The sequence below is a fragment of the Myodes glareolus genome, chromosome 4, assembly GCF_982192425.1.
Source record: "Myodes glareolus chromosome 4, mMyoGla1.1, whole genome shotgun sequence".
Lineage (NCBI taxonomy): Eukaryota > Metazoa > Chordata > Mammalia > Rodentia > Cricetidae > Myodes > Myodes glareolus.
This window is the reverse complement of record NC_142029.1, coordinates 72,425,428-72,438,403: the sequence shown is the minus strand read 5'-3', so window position 1 is coordinate 72,438,403 and position 12,976 is coordinate 72,425,428. Positions and strand designations below refer to the sequence as shown.

Genomic DNA, 12,976 nt, shown 5'->3' with positions numbered 1-12,976 from the left:
CAGTCTGCCATGGATGCTCTAGTGGTACTCTGGACCAGTCCCTTAAGCCTCCCTGAGCCTCAGACTTCTTCACTGTAGTGGTCTTAACATCCACTCCTGAGTGGAGCAAAGGCTAAAGGAAAAGGTATTCACTATGCCTTGCACATGGAGTCAGGATCCGTACTTCCTTGTTTTAGTTTGCTGAGGAAGCCTAGAAGGTGGTGCTCTTCTAGAAGTCAGGCAACCCTTTCTCATCTCAGCCTTGACCTAAGAGGGGCTTGGCTGGTATTCTTCCTGATGCAGAATCCCCTCCTTCCAGCCATGGCCCGGATTGGAGCCTGCAGCCTCTGCAGAGCACTTGTCCCTGGAGGTGAGTGCTGAGGGCTTCCTCCCCCAGCACGTGAGCTCCAGAGCACAGTCTTTGTGCCAGGTCACAGAGTTTAGGGCTTAGCTCAGGCTGACTGCGACAGAATAACCCATCCGAGTTCAAGAAGGCCTCGTTTCTCTCTGGGTCTGGATTCCCAGCATTGGCTGTAACTCTGGAAGCTTTCTCCAAACAACCCCGGGTGACATTTCTGTGTGCAGCTCTAGTTTCTGAGGCTGTGACCTTGAGGATAACGGCTTTTATATCTTCAAAGGAGTATAACTGTCCCTCTGTCCGATTTAATGGACATGTACAAACTCAGTTTGAACGAGTGACTTCGTGAGTCTGGCTTCCTACGTGCCTCTCATCCGGGCCACTGCTTCCAGGTGCTCCAAAAGGCCTTCCAAACTGCTGAGCCTGCCCCAAGTTGCCTGAGCACAGTGAGGCCAGCGCCACCTAGCGGGTGTGGGGCACGGGGGCTGCACGTCAGGGTCTTTCCTAGTACTTAGGACCATGGAGCTCACCACTGTGGTCACAGCGCAGTACGGAGAGACTCTGGCCACTGCCTAGTTTGACTTCGTGTTCTTTGCATCCACAGAGTGCATAGACGTTCCTGGACAAACTCTTCCCGGGTTGCAGGGGTCACTTCGAGAGCAGTAGGCCCGGTCCGGTGCCCCAGTGTCCTAGAAGCATCCTGTACCCCTCCCCCCACACTGCTTGTCCTAGCTCCCCTCCGCTCTGTGCCACAAAGAGGCCATTGACTGGCAAGAGTAGCCGGGCTGTGGTAGGGAAACTGAGGGGACAGGCATGCACGCGCGCGCATACACACACACACACACACACACACACACACACACACACACACACACAAACATGCACACACACATTCACGAACACACTAGCGCGCGCACACACACACATTCGCATGCACACACTCACAATGCCTCTTTGCAGCCCCATCACTCAGGGGGAGGGCAGGGTGGGGACCCGGTGTGGAGGAAGAGATCTGCCTTGCGATTGCAGGTTCCCTGCTCTCACCCTCCACGCCTCATTTTTGCAAGCGCCTTCGGATGCATCCCCAGCTCTAAACCTTCATTCTGGCCAGCAAGCCACCCCCATCCAACCCTTCCCGCGCCGGCTCTACACTCCCTGAAAAGCTCTTTCGTGGCACTTAGGGACCCCTTTTAATACCAGGCAAAGCCGATACTGTTAGGAAAGAGGAACCGCCATGCAGCTGCTGCACAGATAAATACGATGCAGCAAAGCCTGTGGCTGCTGTGGCTCACCTGGCCCTCCCCAGGGATGCCCAGAAGGCTGTGTGCAAGAGGAAGTCTTGAGGCTGGGCGAGGTGGGGGAGGGGAGGAGAAGATAGGAGGAGAGCTGGGGGCAGGAGTCCTTGATGCCTCCTCTACATCTTTAATTGGGAAACTGCCAAGGCTTCAGGATGGCGCTGGATTTGTGCCCGTCTGTGGGGCTTTCTGACCCTTCTACAAAAGACTTTGTGACTCGAGCTGGGATAGCAAAACATCAACGTTCTGGGCCCCACGACTGCCCGCTTCCCTACAGGTCCATCTACATATCCAAGGAGCTGGCTTCCTTCCTGGTCCCAGCCCTCACGGCCTCCAGCTGGGCAGCTGGAGGTGGGGGGCGGGGTAGGCAGCTGGTTAGGGTAAAAAGAGCTGTGGGAGTGGTAGGGCTCAGGCTCCTGGGACAAGCTCCTTGATCTCTCTCAGCTCCTACTGGCCACCTGCCATTGTTGTGTGCACAGGAGTTGGCTGGGAGGTGCTGGCTGGTGTGTTTTATGGTGTGTCTTCCTGTTATTCGTAGGTATTGTGGAGGGAGTGTCCCAATTCATATGCAAGGGTTTCCTCACGTGGGTGCCGCTGAGAGTTTTCCCATATATTCACGGACTTTCAGGATTGGAAAGGACTCCCCCCACCCCACTCATCTAGATTCTTCCCGATTATCCCTGATGACTGCAAGTTCACTTCATTACCAGATGGCCCATCCTGCTATAGGTTGGAATGCTGAATTGGAAATTGCCAGGCTACCTCTGCAGGAAAACAGGGCAAAGACCACAGAACCAGGAGCAGGTGCCAAGAAAAAGTACTTGGAGATAGAAACGGGTAGAGGCCTGCTACCAGTAGGGTGCTGTGGGAGCCTCTATATTCACGCCCATGATGGTCATAGAGAGTCATTGAAGGGTTAACTGAAGGGGAAACTGAGGCCCAGAGAAGTGAAGGCACTGGCCCAAAGTCTCATAGCTCATAGCCAGGAAGTAGCTACACTTCAATTCAAAGCCAGGAAGTGTGGTTCTGTCTGAGTTCAATCAGTACCACACACACACACACACACACACACACACACACACACACACACACACACACATCAGTACTAGGGACAGAGAGACAGGGTACTCATGTCCAAAGAAAGAATGACGGCTAGAGAACAAGTAAGCACACACACACACACGTGTTTATATTCACCAGTTTGCACAAAGCAGAGCTTCGTGGGTAAGTAGGAATCCTAGATAAGACACTAAGACATTGGAAATCGCCTTCTCCTTCTCTCCTCCCCACACCTTTTCCCATCCCTTCTTTATCCTTTGTGCTTGTTCAGGGATGAACCCAGGGTTTCTTGCATGGGAGACAAATGCTCTATTCCCGAATGCCCCAGCCAGACCCCTCTCCTTTTTGCACTTCTCTGTACCCCTCTTTATCTGCCTCCACCATTGTCACCTTCATCTTATAAAAATACAAATAAATAAAAACAAACCGCTTAAAACAAACAAACAAACATGGCCTCCCTCTGTAGCATAAACTAGCCTAGAACACCCTTTGTATCCCAGGTTGGCTTTAAACTCCTGACAATCTTCTGCCTCTGCTGGGATTGTAGGCATGCAGCACTATGCCCAGCTAAATTGAAAATCTTCTTTTCAGTGTACGCTCTGAGGTTTTCCCAATCCTGGTAACTCTACCTGGGAGCTGCCAGGCCAAGCAAGATGCATTGGTCTATCCAGACATTACGTCTGTATTCACTGAGGTGGCGTGGAATAAATGTGGTTGGTAGATGGGAAATAAATAGGGGACTCTGTATTTATGTTCCGTGCCAGCCACAAGTTGGACTGTGCACGGTTCAGGGAGCTTTATGTTCAATTTTATGTCTAGACAGAGTTTGGGATGAGGTTATCACTTCTCTAATTAGAGCAGGAAGGCTTCCCCAGGCGCTGCTTTCGGGAGCTCTCCTGCTGTCTTGGCTTTACCATCTGTCCCCAAGAGTAAGACTTGGGTAGAAAGGGGCAAGAGAATGAACAGTGGAATTGTAGTCAAGATCTGTCTTTTTTTTTTTTCTTCACCTTGGTTTTGTCACCAGTAGCCACATGACCTTGAATAAATTATCCCTCTTTGGCTCTTCTCATCCTCGTTTGTAATGTAAAGGGGTGAGCTGATTCAGTTAGTGGATATGTTTCCTGAGGTCTGTCAAATAGACTACTCTTTCAGCTCTACCTTATGTGGGTGAATTGGAGTTGGGGGTCCTAAAGAGGGCTTATCAGAAGGTGAGATGTGAGTTGGGGTTAGAGTAAGGGCAGTGCGAATGGCACTGGACTTCAGAAGTAAAGAAGAGACGTCACCTAAGCGGCCAGTGGCTCCTGCATGGGATGGGCCCTTTGATGGAACAGTGTGCCCCATGGAGCACTGGTTCCCTGACACCTAGCTCACTCCTGCTCTGTTCTCACAGGTATCTGCTCTGGCAAGAGTGCCCCCCCTCTCAGCTCCCTGTTGGAAGAACCCTGGGGTTTCTAGGGTTCCTTTTCAATGGACATTTCCTTCTCCTACCCCTGGATTTGGGGCCTGTGTTAATTACTGTTCTCTCTCCTGTGAGAGAAACAATCTAAGGAAGAAAGTATTCATTTGGGCTCACAATTTGGGGGTCCGGTTCATCATGGTTGAGGCCATGGTGGCAGGTGTTGGTCATATTGAGTCCATAACCAAAAGAGAGAGAGATGAGTGTTGGTGTTCATCTGGCTTCCTCCCTTTGCCCTTGTTATTCATTCTGGGACCACAGCACATTGGATGAAGCTGCCTACATTCGTGGAGGGTCTTCTCAGGAGAAAGCTCTCTGGAAGCGCCCTTACAGATGCTTCCATATGCTTTCTGGGTAATTTAAACCCAGTCAAGTTGACGATGAAGATTAAGCACTACAAACCTACCCCTTGTGAACTTGCTACTCAACACATCATTTTAGAATCATAACATTCCACCCGTGGTCCTCAAAGCCTCATGGAAATCTTGCAATAAATTATTCTAAGTACCCTCCGGACCCCAAGGCAATCTCTTAGCTGTGCGCTCCTATAAGATAATTTTTAAAAAGTTAATATACTTCCAATATACAATGACACAGAATCAACATTTCTATTGCAAAAAGAGAGAATCAGAAGTATATCAAGGAAAGATTGAACCAAAGCAAGATTGAAACCCAGCAGTGCAAACATCAAACCTTGAAGCTATGTGGCATCTGGAGCTATGATGGCCTCGTCTGGGCTCCAATGGCTTTGCTGTGTGCTGCCCTGTCTCATTAATTCTTCTTTCTGTATCACACCTAACTACTCTCTCAGCTTGGTTCTGCCTAGTGCCTACAGCTTCCCTCTGCAGATACCCCACATTTGGAGTTCCCCCAAATCTGAGATCTTCACTGCAACCTGAAGGTCATGTCTGTAGCTTCATGCGGTTGCCTCTTAGGCCTTCCTTGCCCGAGAATCCAACCCTGCTATTCAGTGTGGTTTCAGCAGCTTTCTGGAAACCTTGGTGCAAATCCGTACGACCTGTAACACTTGCATTTTACATGCCTGCAAAACCAGCACTGTATAGATGCTGCTGCCAAATCCTAGGCCAGCTTGAGGCAAATTCTGATTCCTTTTTACCATAGCTGTACTGCACTTTCCCAGACTAACCTGAAAAAAAAAATCGCTTTCCTGGGTGATGTAATTGTTTTCTAGCAGGGAACCCTTTTCATGGCATTCCCATTTCAGGCTCTCTCCTTATAAACTAATTTGCATTTTCACAACTTAGAGCTTTTAATTGAGGGAGGGGGAGGGAGTGTTTTGCTCTAAGGGCATATTTCCTATTACACCAGTTTGGAACATGAGGTTGATCTTTGTAACAATTATGGTTGCTTTATCTTCACTGGCTTTTCTGCAACCTTAAACTTGCTCACTCCTTTCTTTATCAGACTGCGTATTTTCCCATATATGTTTGCCCTCTCTCGCTCTCTATCTGACTAAGAGCAGTGTGGAGTAGTCATGCCGCAGCCTGGATATCATGCTGACTTGAAATTTCCTTCACCAAATAACTTAGTTAATTGCTTCTAAGTTCAGCCTTACTTGAAATTACAAGACACTGACAGACTGTGGCCAGATTCTTTGCCAGAACATAACACAAATAGCCTGTAACCCAGTTCTTGATGGAGTCCTTGTCTTCTTGGGAAACCTTGGCCTGCATTTTCTTGAACATTTTGATCTTTCAAATCCCCAGCAGAATGATCTATTAAGAGTTCTGCTTATAGTACCTTATCTAGAGTTTCTTTAGCCCAATGCTCCAAACTCTTCCATATTTCTTTTACAAACCAGATTCAGAGTTTCACAAAACAACTTCATATTGTTAGGTTCTTCAGAGCAACATCCCCACTCCTGGTACCAATTTCAGTTAGCTTTCTTTCTTTCTTTCTTTCTTTCTTTCTTTCTTTCTTTCTTTCTTCTTCTTTTTTTTTGTTTTTTTGTTTTGTTTTGTTTTTCAAGACAGGGTTTCTCTGTAGCTTTGGAGCCTGTCCTGGAACCAGCTCTTATAGACCAGGCTGGCCTCGAACTCACAGAGACTGCCTGCCTCTGCCCCCTGAGTGCTGGGATTAAAGGTGTGCGCCACCACCACCCAGTTTAGTTACTTTTTTTGTTGCTATGATGAAATACCTGAATTAAACAACGTAAGGAAGGAAGCACACGGGGGGGGGAGGGGGTGTCTTGGCTCACACATCTTGGGGGTGCAGTCCATTGTGATAGGGAACCGTGATGAGAACGACTCCAGCTATGACAGTGAGAACTGGGGCAGCCAGTCATGTTGCACCCCCAGCTGGTCACTAAGCAGAGAGAGATGAATGCTGATGCTCAGCTTTTCCCGTTTTTGTTTTTTTTTTTTTTTTTTTTTTTTTTTTAATTCAGCACAGGACCTAGCTCATGAGACAGTGCTCTCCACATTCTTTCTGTGTTAACTTCTTTGAAAACGCTTTTATAGACATGCCCAGGAATGTGTCTTCTAGGCTATTTTAAATTCAGTCCTGGCTGGGTATAGTCAATGAATACATTTAATCCCAGTACCTGGGAGGCAGACGAAGATATATCTCTGTGAGTCTGAGGCTAGTTTGGTTTATATAGTGAGTTCCAGGACAGCAAGAGCGACATAGTGAGACTCTGTCTCAGAAAATAAGCAAACAAACAAGCAATTTAGTCCCTCTGGGATCCTGTGGTAAATAAGTAGTCCTAGACCTTGCTACTAGCAAGCTCATGTCACCTAGGTCCAGTGTGGCCTGGTCTGACAGGAAGTGTCCCTGTCACAGGGAAGTCTATGAGCACTAGACCATTCTACACTGGGCTCAGTCTGGTTATATAAGAAGCCCTTTCCCTTAGAACCAAGGACTATGAAAGGCCACCAAGTAGAAGATCCACCGGGGACAGATGCATATACATCTTTTCACGCTGTCGTGAGGTAGTACGGTTACCGAGGGGACCCTGGGGACTAGAGTTTCTGCTGAGAGGACGGTGAAACTGGCCGGAGGTACTGGGGAAAGTCTCACTGGCTAGAGCAGTAATGAGGAGGGTTACTGGGGAGGTGTATTTTGTGGATGGGTGATCCATATTTGATTAGCCAGACTGAGTTTGTGGGGGCCATCTTGTCTCCTTCCCCATTCCCATGTTCCACTCGTAGCAGGACAGAAGAATAAATAGCCCTTCTTACTTATCAGGTCTTCAGAGTAAGTCCTACGCTATCCGGGCACCAGAGAAGTTCTCCTTTTGTCTGACTCCAAGTCCTTCCTATGGCATGTCTTGTTTATCGTACATTGCACAGTGGGTGCAAGGTTTGCTGCCAAACCACTCCTAGGGCCAAGACTTCCTCAGTCACCCTGCCTCCCTGACAGTACCATTGTAAGGAGTGGAATAGGGTACAATTAAGCTCCCAGCTGTCATCTCTGCAGGGGCAACTATAGGAACATCTTTGTGTCTGTGCTAGATGGGCCCACCCCTCTCTCCCGGGTGCCCACCACTGTTCTTTAAAAGAAAGGGACTGCAGGGGTGCTGATCATCTGTCTTATATTTACAAAGTGGCTGTGCCAAGTGACTCTTTGCTCAAGGCTGACCCTACCCACTGGCGGTCTTCCATCCAGTCTCTGCTCTCCAGTAGAGTGTGGTCCAGGTTTTGAGCAACTCACATAGGAAGCAACTGTGCATCCTCCATCCTGTCCAACCATAAAGATAACGAAAGTGACAATGAGGTGATGTCTGTTGCGCTTTTATTGTGTGCCAGGCACTCACAAAGGGCTCAGCACGGGCATGTGTTTCCTATTGAAGCTATAACAAACTGCCCAAACTCAGGGACTCACAGCAACAACCCTGCGTCCATCTTGCAATCCTGTCCAGGGTTAGAAGTCTGATGAAAGATTCCCCTGGATAAAAGTTAAGTGTAGCACCTGCTTCTGGACTCCAGGGTCTAGGTGGGGCTCTTCTCAGGGGAGGCAAGAGCTGGGGGTCCTGTTTCCCAGAGACTCCTGCTATATCAGCTCTTGGGGGTCCAGGCTGGGTCAGCTCTAGGTTAATAGGGATGGCTTACTGTGTGGCCATCCCTCATGATGGAGAATGGGCCTTGGACAAGCTTGGGACCTGCAAATCACAGAAATTATGACCAATTACAGGGGGAGGCAGCAGCTCCTGGCAGAGCTGAGGGCCACAGAGGCAGCTCTGGAGCTTTATGGATGCTCCCTCCCACTTTGTGGTCCACCTGGGAGGCAGAAACATGCCAGCTCAGCACAAAGCCATGTTTGGATGCTCTGAGATAGGAGTGGGTATCCTCTCCCCAGAATCCACAGTTCCCACCTGCTGCCACTCTCAAACATCCGCAGGGACCACTAATGTCAGCATTCATCCAGTGGAGCTTCTTCTTAGCCTCCTGTTGCAGGCTACTTTCTCCCCACACTGGATCTGTCCTTCACACAGACCTCTGGCGGCCCGAGCCTGGGGACCTGGAGGAGGGAGGGAACCCAGTCAGTCACCTTGAGGTTGTGGCTCAGTCAGTTGATCTCTACTTCTGCCTCTCCCAGTGTGCCTATCCCCACACCAGCTGGAGGCACTTTTTTCTTCTCTGTGTGGGTAACTCTGGGACAAACAAGTTGTCTGTTTGATATCTCCAGGAAAAAGGAGAGGTGCAGACCCTTTGCATTTGTATGATTATGGCAAGACAGTACCAGAGGCTAAAAACCAAAATCCAGGTTGATCCTCTAGGTTCCCAAGCTCTCTAAGGATCTCACCCTTGTTCTTTTGTGCTCGTCTTTCATTAGACCTCCATTGTTCTGAGTTGAGGGGAACAGAGCTGGGTCTACCCAATGGAGGTGTGAGGGGCTGGTTTTGTAAATGTCACTTGAGGGGCTGGGACTAATGGGACCTAAGTTGAGCTGATCATTGACCCTGTTCTCTGTGTGGAGTTGAATAATGCAAGGGTATCGGCTGTCATGCTGTCTCGGCTCTGGGTTCTAGGTACTGGGTCAAGCCCATGGTGCTGGGCTGGTTACCTTCCGAAGAAATAAACCCAAGGAGAGGAATAAGAAGGAGTTTCAGTGTCTGGCCTCCATCTTTCTGAGGCCTCTGGGCAGAGTATCAGCTGATTCTTTTTCATCACCAAGGACCAAGGAGCCCTGGAATTCTGGCCAAGCTAGTGGATGACAGAGCTGGGTGAGAGTACTCCAGCCATCATCAAACTGGGAGAACTGGAGGGGAAAAGAAGAGGCCAAGTACAAGAGGAAGCCAGACCCTTGGCTTCTTGCAGATACTTCATAGAGGCAGCTCATGGTGGTGCAGACTAGGCTCTGGGCATCACTGCCCCATCCATACCAGGACTCATCTGTCTTCCTTCTGAGCCTGTTGTTACTAAGTGACTCATGGTTCTAAGTTACTCCTGGGTTACTAAGTGACTCCTGGTTCTTCCAGTCTGATTTCGAGCAGAAAGGCTCACCTTGTGGCCCTTGAGTAGGGGGTTCAACCTTTCTGGGTATCAGACTGAGCACTTGTCTCACAGGTTATGATGGAGATTAAATAATTCAAGTATGTACAACATATAGAAAGGGAAGTGCTATATAAGTATTAGCTATAATAATAGTTATTACTCATACTATTTAAAAGAGCATATTATGAAGCCAGGGAGATGGTTCAGAGGGTAAAGGCTCTTTGCCATATAAGTCTAAGCTGGAGTTCAGCCACTGGGACCTATGATTGAGGGAGAGAAAGGACTCCCTCCCCAAAGTTGTCTTTTGATGTCCCCCCCCCCGACACTGTGGCACATGCAGGCATACACAAATTAAATTTAAAAAAAAAGAAAAGAGAAAAACACATTATGTTGGCTTAAGATTGCAAAATGTGGGGGAGGGAGACAAGGGAATGAATATGGTCAAGATACATTATGTACATGTATGAAATTGTTACAGAATAAATTTTAAACATGTCTTTGAAAAGAAAGAAGATTGCAGGGTTTCCAGGCAAGCAGGGTTTGCATGACCTTAGTAAAGAGTTTTCACTGTTCTGAGTTTCTTTTTCCATTGGCGAAGTGGAGACAATAACTGTAACAATAAATAGTAACACACCTTGCAGAATACACTGATTTTTTTCTTTCCTTCTGATGAGGCGTTAGGTTGGGACAGTTGGCAGAAAACAGCTATGACCCACAAGGAGGCCAGCTGGTGCAGGAAGTCCGCAGGAAGAGGACCTGCTTACAACTGGACAATGGGAAACCTTGGAGGAGGAAGCCTGGTTCTGCCACACCCCAGCCCCAGTACTGTTGCCCTGGGATTTAGAAGTGAAGTCGTAGCAATTGAAGTTCATGGCATGTGCCTTGGCTAGATCAGCAGGGCACAACCGAGCTTTGTCCACTTCATGTACCTGTGGATGCTTACATGTACACAGATGTGCAGACACAGTGGGGATATTTGGGACTTGTCCCTTTCAGAGAGCCTGCCTTGACCTTCTACATTCATTAGGTCTTGTGCTAAAGGTCCTCTGTTAGCAGAGACTGTGTTTTTGTTCCTGACCACCCAGACCTGAATAATCACATAAAAACTATATCAATTGCAACACTGTTTGGTCAACAGCTCAGACATATTACTAGCTAGCTCTTATATCTTAAATTAACCCATTTCTATTAATCTGTGCACCGCCATGAGGCTGTGGCTTACCAGTAAGGTTCTGGCGTCCTTCTCCTTTGGTATCTGCATGGCATCTGCCTGACTCTACCTTCTTTCTCCCTGCAGTCAGTTTAGTTTTCCACCTAGTTATATTCTTCCCTGCCATAGGCCAAAGTAGCTTCTTTATTACCAATGGTCATAAAACATATTCGCAGCATACAGACAGGAATCCCACATCAGTCCTGAGAGTGCTTGGCTTCATTAGGATTTCGATTGCTGTGAAAAGACACCATGACTACGACAACTCTTATAAAGGAAAACATTCAGTTGGGGGGGACGTGTACCATTTCATAGATCCAGTCCAGTATCTTCATGGAGGGACTTGGCAGTGTTCATGGTGCTGGAGGAGGAGCTGAGAATTGTACATCTTGATGTACAGGCAACAGGGAGCAACTATGTGCCATACTGAGTGTAGCTTGAGCACAGGAGACCTCAAAGCCTTCCCCTCACAGTGACACACTTCCTCCAACAAGGTTACACTTCTTACTATTGCCACTCTCTTTGGGGTTGGTTTTTCCTTCAAACCACCACAGTCTTCTATTATTTACCTTCATAGAAATTTGTTAAATATGTAGATTTTACATGATTATTGGAAGACTGAATTAGGGATGGAGGTCAGTCATAGAGGGCTTCCCTAGCATGCCATGCTGAGGGTCCTGGGTTCCTTCCTCAGCATCCTACCTATGGTAATGACCCTGGTAGATGAATCTTGTCCTTTGTTGTTGTGGCTGTTTTTTAGTAGATGAATAACTAATAATCACAGTTAGTACTTATTTAACTTTTATTATGTGCCATCTGTTATTCTAAGCACTTCTTTATAATATACCTCAGTGTGTGATGGTTTATGCCTCTAATCCCTGTACTTGGGAGGCTGAAGCTGTAGAATTGCTGTGTGTCTGATGCCAGTCTGGGCTACATAATAAGTTCTAGGCTAGTGTGAAGTAAGGAGATCATCTCTCAAAACAAAACCAAAATAAAAATCACAATATATCTATGAAGCATCTATTAATGCAGGTGAGAAAGGGGAGCACAGAAAGGTTGCATGACTCGCCCATGTTACACAGCCAGATCAGACAAGGGGGCTGGAAATAAGGCGGTTCGGTTTCTGCCCCATCGTCCTCTCTGGCGCTTCTGCTGTGCTCTCTCTCCCAGCCAGATCACTTCTGGGCCTCATCACCCCTGGCTCACACACCTACTCCTCTCTCAAGAAACCTCCCATGCTGGGTCTGGCAAACAGAAGGGACGTGACCTCTGTTGTCCTCACGACATTCCTTCTTGGGACTCTTGCTCAAGGGAAGGACAAGTCCCAGCAGAGACCTGCTGTCCTTAGCACTGCGGGTCACAGCTGAGGTGAGGAGCAAGGTACAGGCAGGAAACGGAGGGGATCTGACTTGGGCCGTGCAAGTTTGGGCCAGAGCAGAACTGATCAAGACTCCTGAGAAGGATGGGACTCTGCTCCCCGCCCCAAGCCCCGGTGTTACCTCCAAGCCAAAGGGAGCCAACGCTGGAAGCTCACCGCTGTGACCCTTCTCTGGCTCTGACTGCAGGCTGAATGCTGAGGCCAGAATCAGTATGCTCACCTCTGCTCTATGATCAGTACTCAATCCTCTTCAGGAAGCACAGTCTTCATTTAGGGCTCGGGGAGGTGGGGCCTAGAACACATGACTTCTAAGGTCACCTCCAGGTTCAGGCAGAAGGTGTGACTTGGGAAGCCCCTGGGACAGTGAATTAGAGGCCAGAAAGGAAGTGTTTGCTTTGTAGTTGGTGCAATGCCAGGGGCTTCACGTTCTTTATCCCATTATCTCATTTAATCCCCTACAAGAAGTCTATTCTTTTTAAAGAAGTAAAAGAAGAAAGAAGAACTTGGAAACCTAACTAACTTGCACAAGGTCACCAGGTTTAAGAGGCAAACTCTGAAGTGGAGGCTGTGGCTCAGGCCTTTGTTTATTCCATTCATTATTTACATTCAGAGTCAGGTGAGGAGGATGGGGTGGGATTGGAACAGGCATTTATGGTTATTGCACTGGCTGGAGTGCCGTTGCCATCCCCAGAACAGAGAGGCTTGTCCCAGAGTTGGGGACTGTCATATTAGCCCCTAGGGAGGAAGAAGTAGAGGGGTAGAGGAGCATCTTGAGATTAAAA

At 48.1% G+C, this 12,976-nt stretch overlaps 1 long non-coding RNA gene across 1 annotated transcript; it reads right to left on the bottom strand.

Moving 5' to 3' along the window:
- Positions 1 to 7,901: 7,901 nt before the first annotated feature.
- On the bottom strand, positions 7,902 to 12,422 carry LOC125388605 (uncharacterized). The gene is made up of 3 exons (XR_007228291.2): positions 12,316 to 12,422; positions 8,481 to 8,626; positions 7,902 to 8,267 (listed from the first exon to the last, which is right to left on the bottom strand). It is a non-coding gene; the product is annotated as an uncharacterized LOC125388605 (long non-coding RNA).
- Positions 12,423 to 12,976: the final 554 nt, after the last annotated feature.